General features: G+C 49.0%; 1 protein-coding gene across 7 annotated transcripts in view; it reads right to left on the bottom strand.

Annotated features, from left to right (window-relative positions):
* The window catches only part of ELMO1 (engulfment and cell motility 1), a 340,489-nt gene that overhangs the window by 297,034 nt on the left and 24,710 nt on the right, over positions 1 to 18,745 (bottom strand). For 4 of the 7 annotated variants that reach the window (XM_064170010.1, XM_064170011.1, XM_064170009.1 and 1 more), the window contains exons 4-5: positions 12,474 to 12,606; positions 10,166 to 10,236 (exon numbers count right to left, since the gene is read on the bottom strand). The gene's annotated coding sequence lies outside the window, so the exon portion shown is untranslated. Of the gene's footprint in view, positions 1 to 10,165; positions 10,237 to 10,809; positions 11,026 to 11,315; positions 11,521 to 11,950; positions 12,607 to 18,745 lie in introns of those variants that run through there. The other 3 variants (XM_064170008.1, XM_064170013.1, XM_064170014.1) reach the window with 3 other exon arrangements.

The raw sequence follows: 18,745 nt of genomic DNA on the forward strand, positions 1-18,745 counted from the left end.
TCTCTCCCATCGCATGAAGACTACACAGCTCCATGATCAGCCCAGGTCTCAGAAGCAGTACCAGCAGCAGAACACATTGCCCTGCTACTCTCTGAATGCAAAGGTGGTCTGAAAACTGCACCCACTCAAGGCTTACCATTTGCAAACTAAATTACAACTACAGGTTTGCTAAAGGACTCTCAGCTGCTTGCCTGAGAAGCTACCTCTCTCTTCAACCCCTACCCACAGCTGGAGCCTCTTTGTTAGGAAGGAGACAGGACACTCTCTGAAGGGGTGGGGGGCTACCACTTTGCATTTCAATAGATGAAGAGAGAAAAGCCTCAAGACAGGACAGCAAGGCTTACCCCCTTAGCCAAGCTTATGGGCACCAGCCAACACAAGAACAACTAACTGGAAACAAAAAAGGATCCATGGGTTGGCTCAGATTGGATTTTCCAGGCTAGTTTGGTGGTTTTTCTATTCACCACGTTAGGGAGGGGAGGCTGACTGCTTCTTCCCCTTTCTGCTGTTGCTCCTTTGCTGTAATTAAAGCAGCCCAGAGGCCAGCACTGTTGTTTTTTGCAGCCTTCGTGTATTAATGAGGCAAAATTAATTCCTTGCCATCTCTAGCATCAGGTAAAGAATTTCACCAAGCCTCAGCAATAACACCACCACCAAAAAAAAAAATCAAATGAAACCCCAGCTTTTTAAAGCCTACTGTTTTCATTTGAATGTATAGACCACCACAACTACCACTGAGCTGTGACCATTTTGATCCCTGCAGCACATGAGCCAGGAAACCAATTAGAAATTCCAGTGCAAAGAGCCCAAGACCATTTTATTTACGTGCTTGTTTTAAAATAGAACTCCAATTCCAAGTTGGATTTCAAATTATGTAGATTATTTTCTTCCCTTCTCCCTCTGCAAACATCTCTCCTTTATCATAATGCCTTTTCTGACTCACTGGCAGCTGCAGGGGATGAAGTCTTTGAAACCTCTGCCTTCCAGAAATCCATCCCAACAGGGCACAAGGCTGCTAACTCTTGTTACACAACGCTGCTGACTCTCCTGCAGACACACAAGCTCCTCTTCTAGCCACCTAAAGTAGCTAGAGGACAACACAAATAGAGATGGGTTCTTTTTGGCAGGTCAGGAAATAAAAGCCTAGGCCACTGCACAGTAGGGAACCTTATGGAAGATGCTGTAACAAGTCCAGAATCCAGAGGAGGCCACCAAGATGCTCAGAGGGCTGCAGCAGCTCTGCTATGAGCATAGGCTGAGGAAGTTGGTGCTCAGCAGCCTGGAGAAGGCTACCAGAAGAGCTTGGAGTGGCCTTCCAGTATCTGTAGGGGGCTACAGGAAGGATGGGGAGGGACTACTGACAAGGTCTTGTAATGACAGGATGAGGAGGAATGGGTTTGAACTGGTAGGGGGAGATTGAAACTGGATATTAGAAAGAAGTTCTTTCCAGTGAGGGTGATGAGACACTGGCACAGGCTGCCCGGGGAGGCTGTGGATAACAGAAGCACAGAAGATACTTTAGGCCTAGATAAAGAACAGGTCAGAATTAAGCTATGTCTAAACCTGAATTTCATGAGTCTGGAGAGCAGAAGAGATGTCAGAGTATGTGTGAAGAGGGACAGTGGGAGGTGGGGTGAAAAGGTTGATAGGAGGAATGTACTTGAACCACAGGGGGTAGAGTCTCAAGAGATAAGTGCCCTGGTGCTTGAAGTAGAGAGGGTAGGGAGAAAGAAACCACCCAAATACCAATATCCCAGCGTTTCAAAAAGTCCAGTGACCAAGGGTTGTACTTTCCAGAAGGCAAGGACCTGTCATTATGCTTGGGCAGTTTCTTTTCAGTTGCTTTGTCTCACTGCTGTTGAAAAGCTTTGTCCAAAGGTCCATGCACAGAGCCAGCCCTTATCAAGTTTCATTTTCCAGCTGAAGCCACGACTGCTGCTGTGAATGCTAACGTGGAATTGTATTCCAGAAAGCAAAAGCAATAGCAAAGAGCATATTTGAATGGAACAGACACCTGTGTTGGCACTAAGAGTAAAAATTGTTTTATACCAACCTGTGTCATAGACATTTTTATTAGGGGAAAAAATGTGCAAGTCCATTTCATTGTCTGGCCAGGGAGTACTAAAGTGAATACTTTCGAGTTTCTCATGGAACCAACCAGGTTAGAAGAGCTCAGCCAGCCCAACCTAGCACCCAGCCCTGGCCAAGCAACCAGACCATGGCACTAAGTGCCCCAGCCAGGCTTGGCTTCAACACCTCCAGGCACAGCGAATCCACCACCTCCCTGGGCAGCCCATTCCAATGCCAATCACTCTCTCTGACAACAACTTCCTAACAACATCCAGCCTAGACCTCCCCTGCCACAACTTGACAATGTGTCCCCTTGTTCTGTTGCTGGTTGCCTGGCAGAAGAGCCCAACCCCACCTGGCTACAGCCTCCCTTCAGGTAGTTGTAGAGAGCAATGAGGTCTGCCCTGAGCCTCCTCTGCTGCAGGCTGCACCCCCCCAGCTCCCTCAGCCTCTCCTCACAGGGCTGTGCTCCAGGCCCCTCCCAGCTTTGGCGCCCTCCTGTGGACACCTTCCAGCACCTCAACATCTCTCTGCAATGGAGGAGCCCAGAACTGGACACACTCCAGTTCATGTCCCCAGCTCAGCAGATTGCTGCTTTGTATTTTAAGAGAGATGGTAATTTAACCAGTTGCTCCCACTGTGGTCACTCTGGCAAGACTATAAGACTTTGGTCAGACTCATAGAAGGTCCTGGGTTGGAAAGGACCTTCAAAGGTCATCCGACCCAACTCCCTCCGCAGTAAGCTGGGATATCCTCAAACACACAGCAAATTAGCAGCCCAGGCAGGAAAGAAGCTGGATACTGACCTGAGATGTCTCTGGCCAAAACCCACATATCCCTCACACTTCTGCTGGCCCATACATTGGCTGAAGACAAGCGAGGTTTTCACTTCAGCTACAAATGTAAGCATCCTAATTCATGCATATGCTGAAGAGTGCATGAATAGTCAGCTAAGACAGTTTCAGATCTGTGGAAGGTAGTGTTAAAACAACCACATTTCATAGAAGCTTTTTGAAACAAGAGTTTTGCTAAACTCTTTCCATCACTCCAAGATGCAGCAAAATTTGATCTGCATTTTCTTCTCATTTAACAGTTCATTCTCCTACTTGCACAACAATTCCAGGTCTCCTCTTACTACGTACAAAGTCAGCATCAAAAGAAACAGATACACACAAAACACACTCTCTACTTAAAGCATGTCAGAGTAAAAGACAACCTAGTGCCTAATGCTCTGTAAGCTTCCAACAGACTAAGTAGCAGTTCTGACCCTTCCCATTCTCACTCTCAAGCTGAGAATGAGCTAGAAGAAAACACACCTCTAATTAGCACTAGACAAGCAGCCTCAAGAGTCACACACAAGATTTCAGCTGAAGGAGGAAGGCTGCTGTGCATTATTTCATAGGATTGTTTCAGTTGGAAATGACCTCTGGGATCATTGGAGCCCAACTGTCAACCTCAGCCTACCATGGGCATTAAACCATGCCCTGAAATGCCATGTCCACGTTTCTTGGACACTGGTAAGGCATTCCTGCTGATGTACTGAGCACAGCCCTCTGCTGGCAGAGACATCTATGTCACAGAATTCCTATGATAAACTCATTTCCAAGATAACCATTTAGTCTGGAAGAGTTGTCTAGAACCCAACTGTTAGTATCAGTATCACCAAGGTTGGAAGAGACCTCATAGATCATCAAGTCCAACCTGTTACCACAGAGCTGAAGGCTAGACCATGGCACCAAGTGCCATGTCCAATCCTGCCTTGAACAGCTCCAGTTCATGGTAGCCTCTTTTCTATTTATTCCTGACCTAAAATTTCTTGTTGAGTATCTTCCTCAGTGACATGGACAGCTGCATTGAGTGCATCCTCAGCAAGTTTGCTGATGACACTCTCCCTCTCTACTCCACTTCAGTGAGACCCCACCTGGAGGACTGTGTCCAGTTCTGGAGCCCCTTTTGCAAGGATAAGGACATGCTGGAATGTGCCCAGAAAAGGACCACAAGGATGATCAGAGGGCTGGAGCACTCTCCTGTAGAAACAGACTGAGAAATTTGACGTTGTTCAATCTGGAGAAGGCTCCAAGGAGACTTTATTGTGGCCTTCCAATATCTGAAGTGGGCTACAAGAAAGCTAGGGAGGGACTTTTTAGGATGTCAGGTAGTGACAGGACTTGGGGAGAATGAAGCAAAGTGGATAGATACAGATTGGGTACTAGGAAGAAGGTCTTCACCATGAGGGTGGTGAGACCCTGGCACAGGTTGGCCAGGGAGGTGGTGGAAGCCTCATCCCTGGATGTTTTTAAGATCAGGGTAGGTGTAATTCTGAGCATCCTAATCTAGTGTGAGGTGTCCCTGCCCCTGGTGGTAGGGTGGGAACTGGATGAGCCCTGAGGTCCCTTCCAGCCCTGACAAGTCTACACTCCTAAATGTACGGTTGAGTAGCCACAACAATTGGTGCTTGTGTAAGCTGATTTGGTTAGGTTAGAGTCTGAAAGGTCTTTGACAGCTGGGATACTTGATTCTGCCATCACATCCTGCAGATCTTTTCTTCTGCCAACTGCAAAAGGTTGGATCTGCTCGATACACAGGGTGTCAGCCTCACACGTTAAGGAAATGCTCCACAAGGAGCACTTTGTCCACACTCTCACACACTACCTGATTTACAAAAAGCACTGGAAAAGCAAAGCATCTCCAAGCAAGCACCTTCTGCTGTCTTAAAGGATGGGGGGTTAATGCCATCACACCTCCAGCAGCTTCAGTTCTCTTCAAAGCAGTGACCTTTTCAGCTGGAGCAAGTCAAACAACAACAGTCACATTATCATGGAACTGATAAAAATAATTACTGTCTCTGATAGTGCAGTATCTCAAAGACAGTTTTACCCTTCACATGCCATCCACAGGCAGATTAGGACTGCAAATAAACACTTGGAGAAGAATATAGCAGGTGATAAGCTCAAGACTGGAGCGTGCCTTATGCAAAACTCTAAAGGATGCCTCAATACTCCAAAGGATGCCTTGGGAAAAAAAATTAAGGACTGGACAAAGCCAGAGAAACCTATAGAGGTGGGAGAGCTAAATGCATCCAAGAAGAAGACACCAAAGTAGGAGTGGGAGAACTAAGTGCATCCAAGAAGAAGATACCAAGGTAGAGGTGGGAGAACTAAATGCATCCAAGAAGAAGATACCAAGGTAGGGGTGGGAGAACTAAATGCATCCAAGAAGAAGATAGCAAGGTAGGGGTGGGAGAACTAAATGCATCCAAGAAGAAGATAGCAAGGTAGGGGTGGGAGAACTAAATGCATCCAAGAAGAAGATACCAAGGTAGAGGTGGGAGAACTAAATGCATCCAAGAAGAAAATAGCAAGGTAGAGGTGGGAGAACTAAATGCATCCAAGAAGAAGATAGCAAGGTAGGGGTGGGAGAACTAAATGCATCCAAGAAGAAGATACCAAGGTAGAGGTGAAAGAAATAAATGCATCAAAGAAGATCTCTTTGGGAATAATTTGTTTCCTTATTTCCCCCCCTCCCCAGCCTCTTTATTGAAGAGGATGTTTTGCTAGCATTTTAATCCAACAGAATTCAGTCTGAAAGAAGAAATCTTTTTGCTCAGCATTGATTGGTAGTTTCCACTCCCTCCCTTGTGCTAGTGCTGGCTCCTGTGGAGTTCTGCAGCATTACCTGCCTGTAAATGAAACACAGCAGTGGCATCAGGAAGTAGAATTATGTCCTCTAAGAAGAGACTGCTGATCACATTTGTCTAATAGCATCTCTATTTGACTAGTAGCCTTTGTCCAAGTAGCATCTTTAGCTTCCAGAACTCCTCACAATAAAGCTGTATCAAAGTGGGCTCATTTGTACATAAACTAAACCATTTTTGTAAGGGGACTCTCACCAGCAGCAGCTTTGAGTCTTCTTCACAGTGCAGCCCAGTGCTGAACACAAAAACATTGCCCATCACTTCCACATTCTCACCACTGACTTCCTCTCCCTAGCAGTCCCTGAAGACAAGCCTACTACAGCCACCTCCAACACTCAGGATGGCAATCTGCCACGAGGAGAAACCTAGCAAAACATTTTCAAGTGTTTGCAACCAAGCACCACGTGTGTCACTGTTCACCTCTTCAGCACAAGCCACTGCTTTACAAACCAATCCACTCAGCAGACTGAGAAAGGCACAGCTTATTGATGGGTACCACAGTACCACACTTGGCACCTGCCACTTAGTGTCTGCTCCTAAGTCTACCTCTGCCAGGTCTGAAGCAGAGAGAAGAGGAAGCACATTACGAGGAAACACATTAAGCATCCCCCATGGCCAGGGCTGCTCATTAATATTCCTCTGAAGTGTTAACAATGACCAGAAAACTGAGAAAGACAGCAGAAAGGTCGTGACATTATCCTTCAGCCTCTCCTGTGTCTCACAAGGCTTCCAACGATGCAAGTTTACACCACAAAGCCAAATCCTCACAAACAGCTTGATGCAAAAGTGCTGCCTGAAAAGAAGCTTCACAGTTTTGTGATCATTCTTCCATTCATCTCTGTGCCACCATATGCAGGCAGTTTATTTTATGTTAAGTGTCACAGATGTATTATCACCTCTTAGGATCCCAACCATCAAATGCCTGCCAACATACTGGCTTCTGCCAATTGCTTTTGGTTTCCCTTCTCCTTTTCCAATGCTCTAATTGGAGAGAGGAGAGGAAAAAACCCGGGGGGGAGGGAGGGAAATGACTGACTCAAAAAGGAAAATTATCCCAAATCCTTTAAACAGTTGTGCTGTTAAATTGACACAAGTTTAGCAACGTGTGCTTGGCACACTCCTCTTGCCACGACTACAAGAGCCTTTTCCTAAAGAAAGGGCAGTCAAAGCAGGGAAATCTTTTAAAGACACAACACAGACCTCACTCAGTGGTGGTTTGACAGCTGCTACAAAGCCGCTTCCAGTCACGAGCATTCAAACCACAAAGGCTTCAGGGCTGTAAAACCTCTTTTTGAGATCTCCTTTTTTACTAGGATAATGACTGAACCGGGAGGCAAACCCAACCAACTCACACTCCTCAAAGTTGTACCCTCGGTGCCATGGTCTAGTTGACTGGATAGGGCTGGGTGCTAGGTTGGACTGGATGATCTTGGTGGTTTCTTCCAACCTGGTTGATTCTATGATTCTATGATTCAGCAGACTGCAGGGATGCAGCAGAGGAAAGAAGTCTACTAGAACCAGGCATAACTAGGCAGAGGAATCAACCGGAAGAGACAGCAGTGCTTTTGCTTGCTCCACAGGCAGATGATGGTTTTCAAGTCTCCAGGGGTCCCAAAATTCCATCACTTTCTACAAGCATCCTTTCTTGACACAAGGACACACTGCACATCCGTACCACAAGGTCGACAGAGAGCTCCTAAACTCTAAATAGATCATTTACTTAGAGGAAACTGAAAATCAAGCGATAAGCAGAGTGACAATCGAAGAGGAAAAGTCTACTTGATGGCCTCATCTAAGTCACAAGCAAATCCTTATCTGGGAATCACAGAATGGGAAACTGCTGTGGTTGGCAACAGAAGCTTGTAATTGGAACAGGATACCTGCAGGTGCACTGGCAGGGATCGATGGAAAGCTTTTCCTACTTACAGTCACATCCATAGATGTTAGGCTCTGACTCCATCACTTACTGAACCTCTCTACGGTATCACAACAGCCACAGATACATCAACATGGGAGCCTTGCTCTGTGCATATCAACGTGGACAACACAAACCCACAACCCAGCTGCACTCCGTAGGTTGGAGGCTGTGACAAAGCACATCGATGAGCCCAAACTTTCAAAATCAAAGGGACTCGTAGTAGGTAGCATTAAAAACAAAGGGCGGAAGGAAGGGTGGAGCAGCACGTTGCTCTTGAGCTGCAATTCGCTGCAGACCAGCCCTGCTGTCAGGAAGTACAAGGCACACAGCAGGGTTTCAGCAACAGTTACACCTTTATGAAGCACAACAAGCTGTTCTAGGGTAAAGGAGCATGAAGAAGAAACACTTCTTAGGGCAAACCAGGCAATATGTTGCAGCTGAACAGGAAGGAAACAGAAGTAATCTGCTTTCAAGAGCATGCACGGTCAGGTTATATAATACTGACTACCCAACTGCAGATACGTTCAGTGACCAGAGAAAGCTACAACAGAGTAGGGAAGAATTTTTTTCCTATCCCCTCATCAAAACCCATCTGAACTGTACACCTATGAAGTTTTTCCTGGCATGTGGAAAATAGAAGGGAAAATATCAAGATGGTCTGTAGAGCAGCCAGTTCTTTCCCTCTCCAATTCTTCATTAAAAAGTAATCCTCAGACACGGGACACTCAAAAACAAAGCTGCAAGTTACAGAGCAGACAAGACTGCTGGACTATGCAGTGAGCTTCAAACAGGTCACAGAGAGACACAAACCACAAGCAACTATCCCTCTGCAACCTCCATGAATAAACTGGGATCCAGGTACACCTCTGCACTGGTCCAATCACCCACTCAGATCCACAGACTGCAGTGGCAGTGTCTTTCAACAATACCCATTTCACATCACAGAATCAGTCAGGGTTGGAAGGGACCACAAGGAGCAGCCAGTTCCAACCCCCATGCCATGGGCAGGGACACCCTACCCTAGATCAGGCTGCCCACAGCCTCAGCCAGCCTGGCCTTAAACACCTCCAGAGATGGAGCCTCAACCACCTCCCTGGGCAACCCATTCCAGCCTCTCACCACTCTCATGCTCAACATCTTCCTCCTCACATCCAGCCTCACTCTCCCCACCTCCAGCTTTGCTCCATTTCCTCTAGTCCTGTCACTCCCCAATAGCTTAAAAAGTCCCTCCCCAGCTTTTTTATAGGCCCCTTTAGATCCTGGAAGGCCACAAGAAGGTCACCTGGGAGCCTCTTCTTCTCCAGCCTGCACAGCCCCAACTCTTTCAGTCTGTGCTCACAGCAGAGCTGCTGCAGCCCTCTGAGCATCCTCCTGGCCCTCCTCTGGACACACTCCAGCATCTCCACATCCCTTTTGTAATGGGGGCTCCAGAGCTGGATGCAGTACTCCAGGTGGGGTCTGAGCAGAGCACAGCAGAGGGGGAGAATCACCTCCCTGGCCCTGCTGGCCACACTTCTCCTGCTGCAGCCCAGGCTCTGCTTGGCTTTCTGTGCTGCAAGTGCACACTGCTGGCTCCTGTTGAGCTTCTCATCCAGCAGCACCCACAAGTCCCTCTCCTCAGGGCTGCTCTGCCCAGCCTGTATCATGCCAATGCTTTATCTGTAATAATCCTTATTTTCTCTGGTGATCTTTCAAAAGTTGCTTGCAGCACTCTTAACAGCTTTATAACATGTCTGTTAATGGGCATTTTCCTACCAGTACACAAGAGGGACTTCTAGTAGCAAACTGTCTTTCTCCTTATCTAGTTAGGGCATCAGATTAGATCCCTTACACCTACTTTAAAAAAAGGAGATGGGGTTGGGATCAGGGAAAGAAAACCTTCAAAGCAAGCAAGCTTGCAGCTTAACTGGAAGAACTTTATGAAAATTCAAATGTATTTTCCTTCCCTGTGAAATATTCTGCATAAGTCACTCAATCAAGCCGGAATGACACAGAAAGAATGGGACTAGTGTGAACAATGAATGATCCATAAATGTCTACAAGATTATATAACTGAGGATGAGACAGCATGCATGCGTGTGTGTGTGTGCACGCATTTGGGGGAAAGGAGGAGAAAGAGCCAAGGGGAAGAGGAGGAAAGAAGGAAACAGTGTCCTCGGTCAGGGCTCTGCACAGTTCTTAGTCAATTTCCCCCTCTTCTCTGAGGATAAAAGATTTTAACCGGAGGCAATCAGGCAGCTGAGGGACAAAAGCAAAAGAAAACCCATTCGTTTATGGGTGCACTTCAAAACATCCCTTGCTGAAACTGCCCCGTAATTGCTGGTTTATGAAACCCAGCTCACAGGCAACCACGTTTACACTACAGCAATTAATACGCTATTATTATCGTTGGCACTCTCGTTGCACACTTTGAGCCTTGGCAGGGTCAAGAGGGATTCTTATCAAGCTGACAACAGAACGGTGCCGATTTGCAATGTACTCACTGTTATTTTTCAGGAACTCCTATATTTACTTTCCACCATTCTCAGGGGAGAGCTGGACACTTGTACGAGTTCTGCAAGGAAAAGATATTCAAAATAAACTTTGTGAAGGCTGCGAGCCAAGAGACTTTAAAACCCTAACTTTCTGGACCCGATACCCACTTGCTGTACAAGGCAGCGCACCGGGGCTCTGCGTAACCGCCGCCCACATGTCAGAGCAACCATTTCACCCCAAATCCAGCAGCGGTTCCATCACTTCTGGGAGCCCAAGATTAGGAAGAGGAGCGCACACATCCCCACATCCCACCCGATGCTCTTCAAGGCCAGGTCGAGACCCCGCAAGCAGAAGCTGGGTACCAGCGCCGAGCCCAGAGCCCGGCGGGCTGCGAGGATGCACTTGCTTCAAAGTTGAGGCTGCTCCTGCCGAGCGGCTCCGGCAGTCGTGCGGACACTTGCTACGGCCGGAGCCGCTTCCCGAGCCTGACCTACGCAGGACACGCCGAGGGAGGCATCCCTAACGCCTCCCGGCCACCCACTGCCGCCAGGAGCCGCGCCGGTCCCGCCGAGGCCCCGCCACCGCTCATCCCTCCCCCCGTCCCCATCCCCGGGCGCGCAGAGGTGCGCAGCCCCCGCCCGCGGCTCCTCACCAGCAGCTGCTCACCAGCAGCCTCCGGCCACCAGCAGCCGCCGGGGCGGGCAGGGCCGCCCGGGCAGAGAAGGGGCTGCGGGGGGGAGGTGCGCGGCGGGAAGGAGGCCGTAGCGGAGGCGGCGGCGCTGCGCAGAGAGCCGGGCGGCTGGAGCAGGAGCGGCCGCGGGCCGGCGGAGAGGGCAGGGCGGCGGGAGGAGCCGCCGTGCGAGGCGGGCCGGGCCACCCCCTCCCCGCCAGCAGCCGCCGGCCGAGGCCCCGCCGCACTGACAAGCACGAGGTCGCGCTTCCTCTGCGCTTCCTCTTCCTCGCTGCAACTGCCAGACGCTCCCTCCAGCTGCCCCCGCCCCGCTCCCCGCCGGCCCGGCACCAACTCCGGCGGGGACCGACTGCCGATGGCCGCCGCGGGCAGGTGCGGGGCTCGCCGGCCGCCTGCGCCCCCCATCCCCTTCCTCCTCTCCGCGCCACACTTGACCGCCCTGGCCACCAGCTCCGCGGCTCGCCTACCTCCCAGGGCAGACAGCACCGACCCTGTCTCCAGGGCAAGCGGAGCCTCTTAGTCCCTCACCACCGCGGGAGCCGCCGCCGCCGCCTCGGTGCGCTGCGCTGCCCCCGGCGCTATCCCATCCCGGGGCACTCGGCAGCTCCCCACCGTCGCTCTCACTTCCTCTTCCTTCCTCCTGCTGGCCGAGCCGCGACGTACAGCCCCGGGCCGGCCGCGGAGAGGGTCCCGCGGCTCAGCAGCACCTGCGAGCGGGGAGCGGCACCCTCCCGGCCACCCCTCTGCCTCTGCCGGCTCCCGGAGCTCGGTGCGGTTGGTGCCCCTCCTCCGGCAGCTCCTACGCTACAGCGAGCATCTATTGCGCCGCCGAAGCGAGCCCAGCCGACGCCGGGACCTTCTGCTCCGCGCCCCGAGTCGGGGAGGGCACGGCCGGGAGAGGGCGGCAGCGCCCACGCTTCGCACCGGCCCCGCCGAGCTGCAGCCCGCGGGTACTGCCTCTAGCCCTGGCCAGCGTTACCAACATCCCCGGGGCCCCTTGCGGACGTCGAGAGATGAGTGCTCGGCCCGTGGCTTTGAGTCCCTGGGAGAGCAGAGTATCATAGCACACCAGTTTGGAAGGGACCCTTCTGTCTTTTCTGACCTGTCCCAAGTGGCTCCTTCCTCCATCTGCTCCCTCAGCATGCTCGGCTCTCAGTTTCAACCTGGTGTTTGTTCTCACCCCTCTCACACTCGCTTTTGCTCTTCTCGTGATTAACCATCTCCACCTGCTCTCCCCACCCTAATTTCACAAACAGAGGTCCACAAGATGGTGGATCCTACGCAGATGAAAACAAGTTCCTAAGATGCAGCCTTCAGAGAGATGTGGGAAGCAGTAAATAGATCCTGGGAACACACAGGCTTCAGAAATGATCTGACAGGGAACAATGAAACAAAGAAGCTGGTCATCCTAGCCAGCGACTCTTCTGAGGAAAGCAAACACTGGCTCTACCCTGGCAAAGACTCTAATCTGTTATGGTTGCACTAACACCACCAGGACAAGTCAATGAGTTGCAAATCAGATATTCACAGCATCCCAGGTTATAAGGGACCTCAAGGATCACCTGGTCCAACCTTTTTTCTTCTGGGGTGGAGGAAGCACAAGCTGGATAAGATGGTCCACAAACCTGTACATCTGGATCCTAGAAGTGTCCAGTGTTGGCTTGATTGCTCTCATTGTGAAGCTTTCTTCTTGTGTCCAACTGGAATCTCCCCAGAAGTAACTTGTATCCATTGTGCCTCATCTTTTCCATGTGGCTCCTTGTAAAAGATTAATCATAGAATCAGGGTTGGAAGGGACCAGAAGGATCAGCTAGTTCCAACCCCCCTGCCATGGACAGGGGCACCTCACATTAGATCAGGCTGTTTAGAGACAGCCTGGCCTTAAACACCTCCAGGGAGGAGGCTTCCACCACCTCCCTGGGCAGCCCCTTCCAGGGTCTCACCACCCTCATGCTGAAGAACTTCTTCCTAACACGCAGTCTGAAGCTACCCATTTCTAGCTTTGCTTCATTTCCCCAGTTCTATCACTACCTGACAGCCTAAAAAGTCCCTCCTTAGCTTTCTTTTAGCCCCCTTCAGATCCTGAAAGGCCACAATTTAAGGTCCCCTTAGAGCCTTCTCCTCTCCAGACCGCAGAGCCCCAGCTCCCTCAGTCTCTTCTCATAGGAGAAGTGCTCCAGCTGCCTGATCATCCTCATGGCCTTTCTCCATCTTCTTTGCAGCTACCCTTTAAATACTGGAACATGCTAATAAAGCCTCCCCTAACCCTTCTCAAGCTATCAGATGTTTGCTCTTTTTGTTCTCAGTCTCCCTAAAAGAAAAGCAGCTACTAGGCTGCTTTAGTATTATGTTTTTAAAAGCTTTCCCTTAGCCTCTGTATGGGCTACAGACAATATGCAACACTACAAGCCACCAAATTCTATCTTCTGATGCTACAGATAGTGAGGCTTGTTTGGTTTTCTCCCCAGAGTCTGGCACATTTCACTTTGGTAAGAACCAGTGGCACAGCCACAAAGCCTTGCTCTGGTACAGCCACTTCTGTTGTCTGGTGCAACAACATTTACCCCTTGTGAGCTATCACATGAAGACCAACACTTGCCAAACTCCTGGCCTTCATCTTAGAAATAATTATGTGTGAGAGTAGCTTTGTGGCAGTTATTTGCCAGTGATTTCCTCTAAATGCACTCTCCTGGAGTACCCAGGTCCTCAGCCCACAATCATGTTGTTATGCATCAGCTGACATTTACCAGGCTCATTGCCCTGGAAGTACCAAAGCCACTTACTGGGATTTTATACCCAGAAGAATTGCTGGGGGCTTTCCAGAAGAGGAAGCAGGACTTGATTCTTGCCTTAGGCTGTAATGCACCGTGTCAGCATCATGCAAGATCTGAGCAAACACTCTGTTGTGAGGCAATAGATGGTCATGACTCACCTGAGCCACAGATTGCTGTATTTATAGAACTAGAGCACAGGCTTTACAAGCTGACAGGGTCCAAGAGTGCACCCTAAAACCATGGAAGCTCCTTTTCACACATGCAAAACCCTCCTGGCTGCTCACCCTTCTTCCAGCACCTCACAGGCTGGTGGGTGGCGTGGATGACAGCAATAAGAAGCAGGAATGCTGGGGCAGGAAACTTCACAGTTCTCATTCTGGAATTTCTTGAAATCAGGGAACACATCTTTAGAGCCATTGAGCTTTAGGACCTTCTTGACTGCTAAACTCTGTAGAGAAACCAGCACAGCAAAGTGGAGTGTGCTGTTCCCTGTGTTTAGTAGAATGGTTTAGGTTGGAAGGAACCTCAAATCTCAGCTAGGTAGGGACACCTCCCACTAGAACAGGTTGCTCAAGGACTCATCCAAGCTGGACTCGAACACCTCCAGGGAGGTTGTGGAGCACAGAAGCACAGAATGTGATCAATGTGTTCTTCCTAACGTCCAGTTTCACTCTCCCCTCTGCCAGTTTAAACTCATTACTCTCTCCTGTCATTACAAGACCTTGCAAATAGTCACTCTCCAGCCTTCCTGTAGCCCCTTTCAGATAGTGGATGGCTACAATAGTAGCCTTTAAAATAGTATGTATTTAAAACCATCTTTTCCTATGGCTTTCAGAGCATTCTTTAGGTTGGAAAAGACCTTTAAGATCATTTGAGTCCAAATGTTGACCTAAGGCTGCCAACCCCACCACTAAACCATGTCCCTCAGCACCTCATCTTCCAGGGGTGAGGACTCCACCATTCCCCTGGGCAGCCTGTTCCAGTGCTTCACAGCCCTTCCTGTGAAGAACTTTTTCTCAATGTGAAACCTCAACCTCCCCCAGCACAACTTGTGGCCATTTGCTCCAGGCCCCTCCCCAGCTTTGGCGCCCTCCTGTGGACACCTTCCAGCACCTCAACATCTCTCTGCAATGGAGGAGCCCAGAACTGGACACCATTCAAAGGGTGGCCTGAGCAGTGCTGAGCACAGGGGCACAAGAACCTCCCTTATCCTGCTGCCCACACTGCTCCTGAGCCAGCCCAGGCTGCCATTGGCTCTGCTGCCCACCTGGGCACTGCTGCCTCATCTTCAGCTCCTCTCTCCCAGCACCCCCAGCTCCCTCTCTGCCTGGCTGCTCTCAGCCACTCTGGCCCCAGCCTGTAGTGCTGCTTGGGGTTGTTGTGGCCAAAGTGCAGAATCCTGCACTTGACCTTGTCCAATCTCATCCCATTGTCCTCTGCCCACCCATCCAGCCTGGCAAGGTCCCTCTGCAGGGCTCTTCTACCCTCCAACAGAACAACATCTCCTAGCTTGGTGTCAATCAAATGTAAGATTCAGCTTACTTACAACTGTAAATATAAGATGTGCGAGAAACTTTTGCCTACCTCATTTGCCACTGTTGGCTCAGAACCAGTTTTCCAGTATGCTTATATGGGGGGGATGGCTTTGAGCTCCCTTTGTGAAGATAAATGCAGGTAGAAAAGGCATTTGGAAGAATAGCAGAGAGGAACAATACTTTAAATGCTAAGTTTTGTTCTCCATGTTTTTGTTTTTCTCTCAGGCTGGGCAGTGAAAAATCATTAAAAGCAATTTCAGCCTCAATAGCTGGATTTTAAAGAGTGCAGGGGGATGTTTATTAAACAATGCTGCTCTAACAGAATTTGGGAGAAGATTTGTGAGCAACATAACCTCCTGGTTCATGGGGACACCACTGAAGCACACTATTTCTGCTGCACCACCCAAGAGGGAGAACAGGCTGGGAAGCTGGAGAGCATACTGCAGTGAAGCCTCCTCATCATCCCTACCTCATATTCAGAGTACTGCAACTACTGCACCAACATTAGGATTGTTTCTGCTCTCCAAAATCCTAAGGAGCCTTTACTCTGAATGTATTGGCTGCTCTGGCCATTTCCTCAATTATTTATCCTCCCTTTTTCATGTCTGCTTCCAAAATGTGTGTTTCCACTGCAACCAGTGGGGTTGGGTTTTGTTTTTCAACCAATACTGGAGCTCTCTCCTGCTGAAGGCATGAAATGTTTGCTAAATAATTCTAGAAAGCCAGAAGAGGGAGTGCAGGAACAGAAAACTCCAAGAATTAAGCATTTAAATTTGTGTCTAATCTAAATCTGCCCTTCTCTAGCTTGGGTCCATTCTCCCTAGTCCTGTTGCTACCCAACACCCTAACAAGTCCCTCATCACCTTTCTTTGGCCCCTTCAGATGCTGGAAGGCCACAATAAGGTCTTTTCTGAGCTGAACAGCCTCAACTCTCTCAGCCTGTGCTCCCAGGAGAGGAGATCCAACTCTCTGATCATCCTTGAGGCCCTTCTCTGGACACCTTCCATGCTGTTATCTTTCCATGAATTAAAGCACACATCTACAAACCGATTTTACTGCCATTTACTTGTTCTACATTCTACTCTGCTTATGAATGACCTCTTCAGGAGTTCCTGAACAATAAGGTCTAGAAGTGATTTCGTCACAGTCTGCTGCTGCTGTTTGGGAGGAGAAAAACTTGGGAGGAGCTAGAAAATGGCAAAGAAAAAAACCCAACAACAACCAGCCAACAAAAAAAAAACCCAAACCAAACCACACCAAAACCCCAAGGCATCAGGAGACATCTCACCATTCTCACTCTTGAGTCTGTGGCAGAATAAATCATCAGGGAGAAAAGCTTGGCACAGCATCATCACTGATAAAAGGAATGGCCCAGGAAGCATGGCTTTCACCCTCCATTCCCAAGGTTACATTTGCCCCTCATGGAATTAAGCAGAAATTTCTCTTTTGTTAGAAATAGCATTGGGTAACTCTAAAAGAATGAAGAAAAATAGTTGGTGCCAGACCTATGAAGTGGAAAAGTTGTTTAGCAATCACCTTAGGCTACAGGTGATGATGTCCAGCTGTGCACCTTGGTCAGCATTGGTTGGATGGAGCTTTGAGCACCTGATACAGTGGAAAACGTCCCATGGCAGAGGGAGTTGGAACTAGATGATCTTTAGGGTCACTTCCAACCCAAACCATTCTATGACACGAAACAGGACAGGCTCCTCAGCCCCAGTCAGCTGCTGGCTGTGTGATTCCTGGCAGGGTTTGCCCTCCCTGCTCTGTGTAACACCAGCAGCTTATCAACAACTGTGAAAAGAGTTTAGCAGAGACAAAGAGAAGTTGATTTCTTTGCAGCTCCAAGTTCAGATGTCTGGCTGAAAGAAGAGAAGCTAAAAGAAGTCCTTGGAGGAGGCACTACATGAATTTTAATCACCTTCCCAAGACATAACAGAGTTGTTTGCTGTGTGCCTGTCCTGGTTTGAGCTAGAACAGAATGAGTTCTGTTCAGCCATTTTACTCTTTGGCTTAGTCTCTTTTAAACCCCAGCCCTTGCCAGAGCCATGTTCTCTTCACCACCATGAAGTGACCTGTTATCAGACAGGATCCTATGGTAAACCCTCCTACTTGTTTCAAGCACACTGAAGGATCAATTTCTTTTCCACTCAGCCTTTGCTTTGCTTCTCTCCTCTGGAAAGGATGGAGTTGGGCAGTCAGGGAATTGAGGCACCTGGGTTTTGCTTTAGCTGCAAACCCTTAATCAGGCACTTAACTGTGACTGAACTGTTTCTTCTCCAGGAATTCATTTCCTAGCCTATCTCTTTCCTTTCCTTTCATTCTGTGGGTCATTTGTTTGGGGGGTTTTGCTGTTTGCTTCTTTGTTTGTAACCCTGTTAGTTTAAGCTGCAAATTCTCCAAGACTTTTGTTTGTGTGGGTTTTATTTTTTTCCTCTCTGTATTTGCAGACAACAAATTTATTTCAGCTCAGTTTTCATTTTTGGGCTCTCCTGATACAACCTCAGCACAGCTATTATTAATAATTCTAGCCTTGTGAATCAACTCACTGCATTTTGACTCAGGTTTCTGCTTCTTTGCCCAGTCTCTTGTCCTCTTTGATTTGTAGCTAATAGCATTACTGGCTGGTGCACAAACCACAGGGAAAAACAAGCCCAAAACTTAGGGGCTGCTTGCTCCTTCAACCTTTAACAGTCACCAAATTTTCTAGTCACCTTCTGTTCTGTACAGATGAATATTTGATAGAAGTGGCCTATTTTTATCAGTTTAGCAACTGTGTTGTATGTGCAATTGAGGTTTGAAGGGTGCTAAGCCATGTCATGTACTGCCACAGATCTTTAATATTAAAGACTAGCTCCATCCTTTCTGGGTAGCAGCAGTGTTATTTATTTATGTTGCAATAGCCTACAGAGATTTCAACTAGCTAAAGGGCAAGTGTGGAGTCTTGCACCTGGGAAAGGACAACCCCAGGGATCAGTATAGGCTGGGGACTGAGCTGCTGGAGAGCAGTGAAGAGGAAAAGGACCTGGGGGTCCTGGTGGATGGGAGGATGCCCGTGAGCCAGCAATGTGTTCTGGTGCCCAAGAAGGCCAATGCCATCCTGGGGTGGATTAGAAGGGCTGTGGTTAGTACATCAAGAGAGGTTCTCCTCTCCCTCTACTCTTCCCTGGTGAGGCTGCATCAGGAATACTGTGTCCAGTTCTGGGTTCCTCAGTTCAAGAAGGACCTCAGAGAACTGCTTTAAAGAGTCCAGTGCAGAGGCACAAAGATGATGGAGGAGAACATCTTCCTTACGAGAGCCTGAGGGAGCTGGGGCTCTGCAGCTTGGAGAGGAGGAGCCCAAGGGCTGTCCTCATTCAGGTTTATAAAGATGTAAAGGTGAGTGCCAAGAGGCTGGAGCCAGGCTCTATTTGGTGATGCCCAAGGACAGGACAGGGGGCAGTGGTAGAAGCTGAGGCAGAGGAAGTTTCATTTAAACATGAGGAACTTTTTCCCTGTGAGGGTGACAGAGCCCTGGAACAGGCTGCCCAGGGGGATTGTGGAGTCTCCCTCTCTGGAGGTATTTAAGACCTGCCTGGATGTGTTCCC

This window comes from Pogoniulus pusillus, chromosome 32 (assembly GCF_015220805.1).
Source record: "Pogoniulus pusillus isolate bPogPus1 chromosome 32, bPogPus1.pri, whole genome shotgun sequence".
Taxonomy (NCBI): Eukaryota; Metazoa; Chordata; class Aves; order Piciformes; family Lybiidae; genus Pogoniulus; species Pogoniulus pusillus.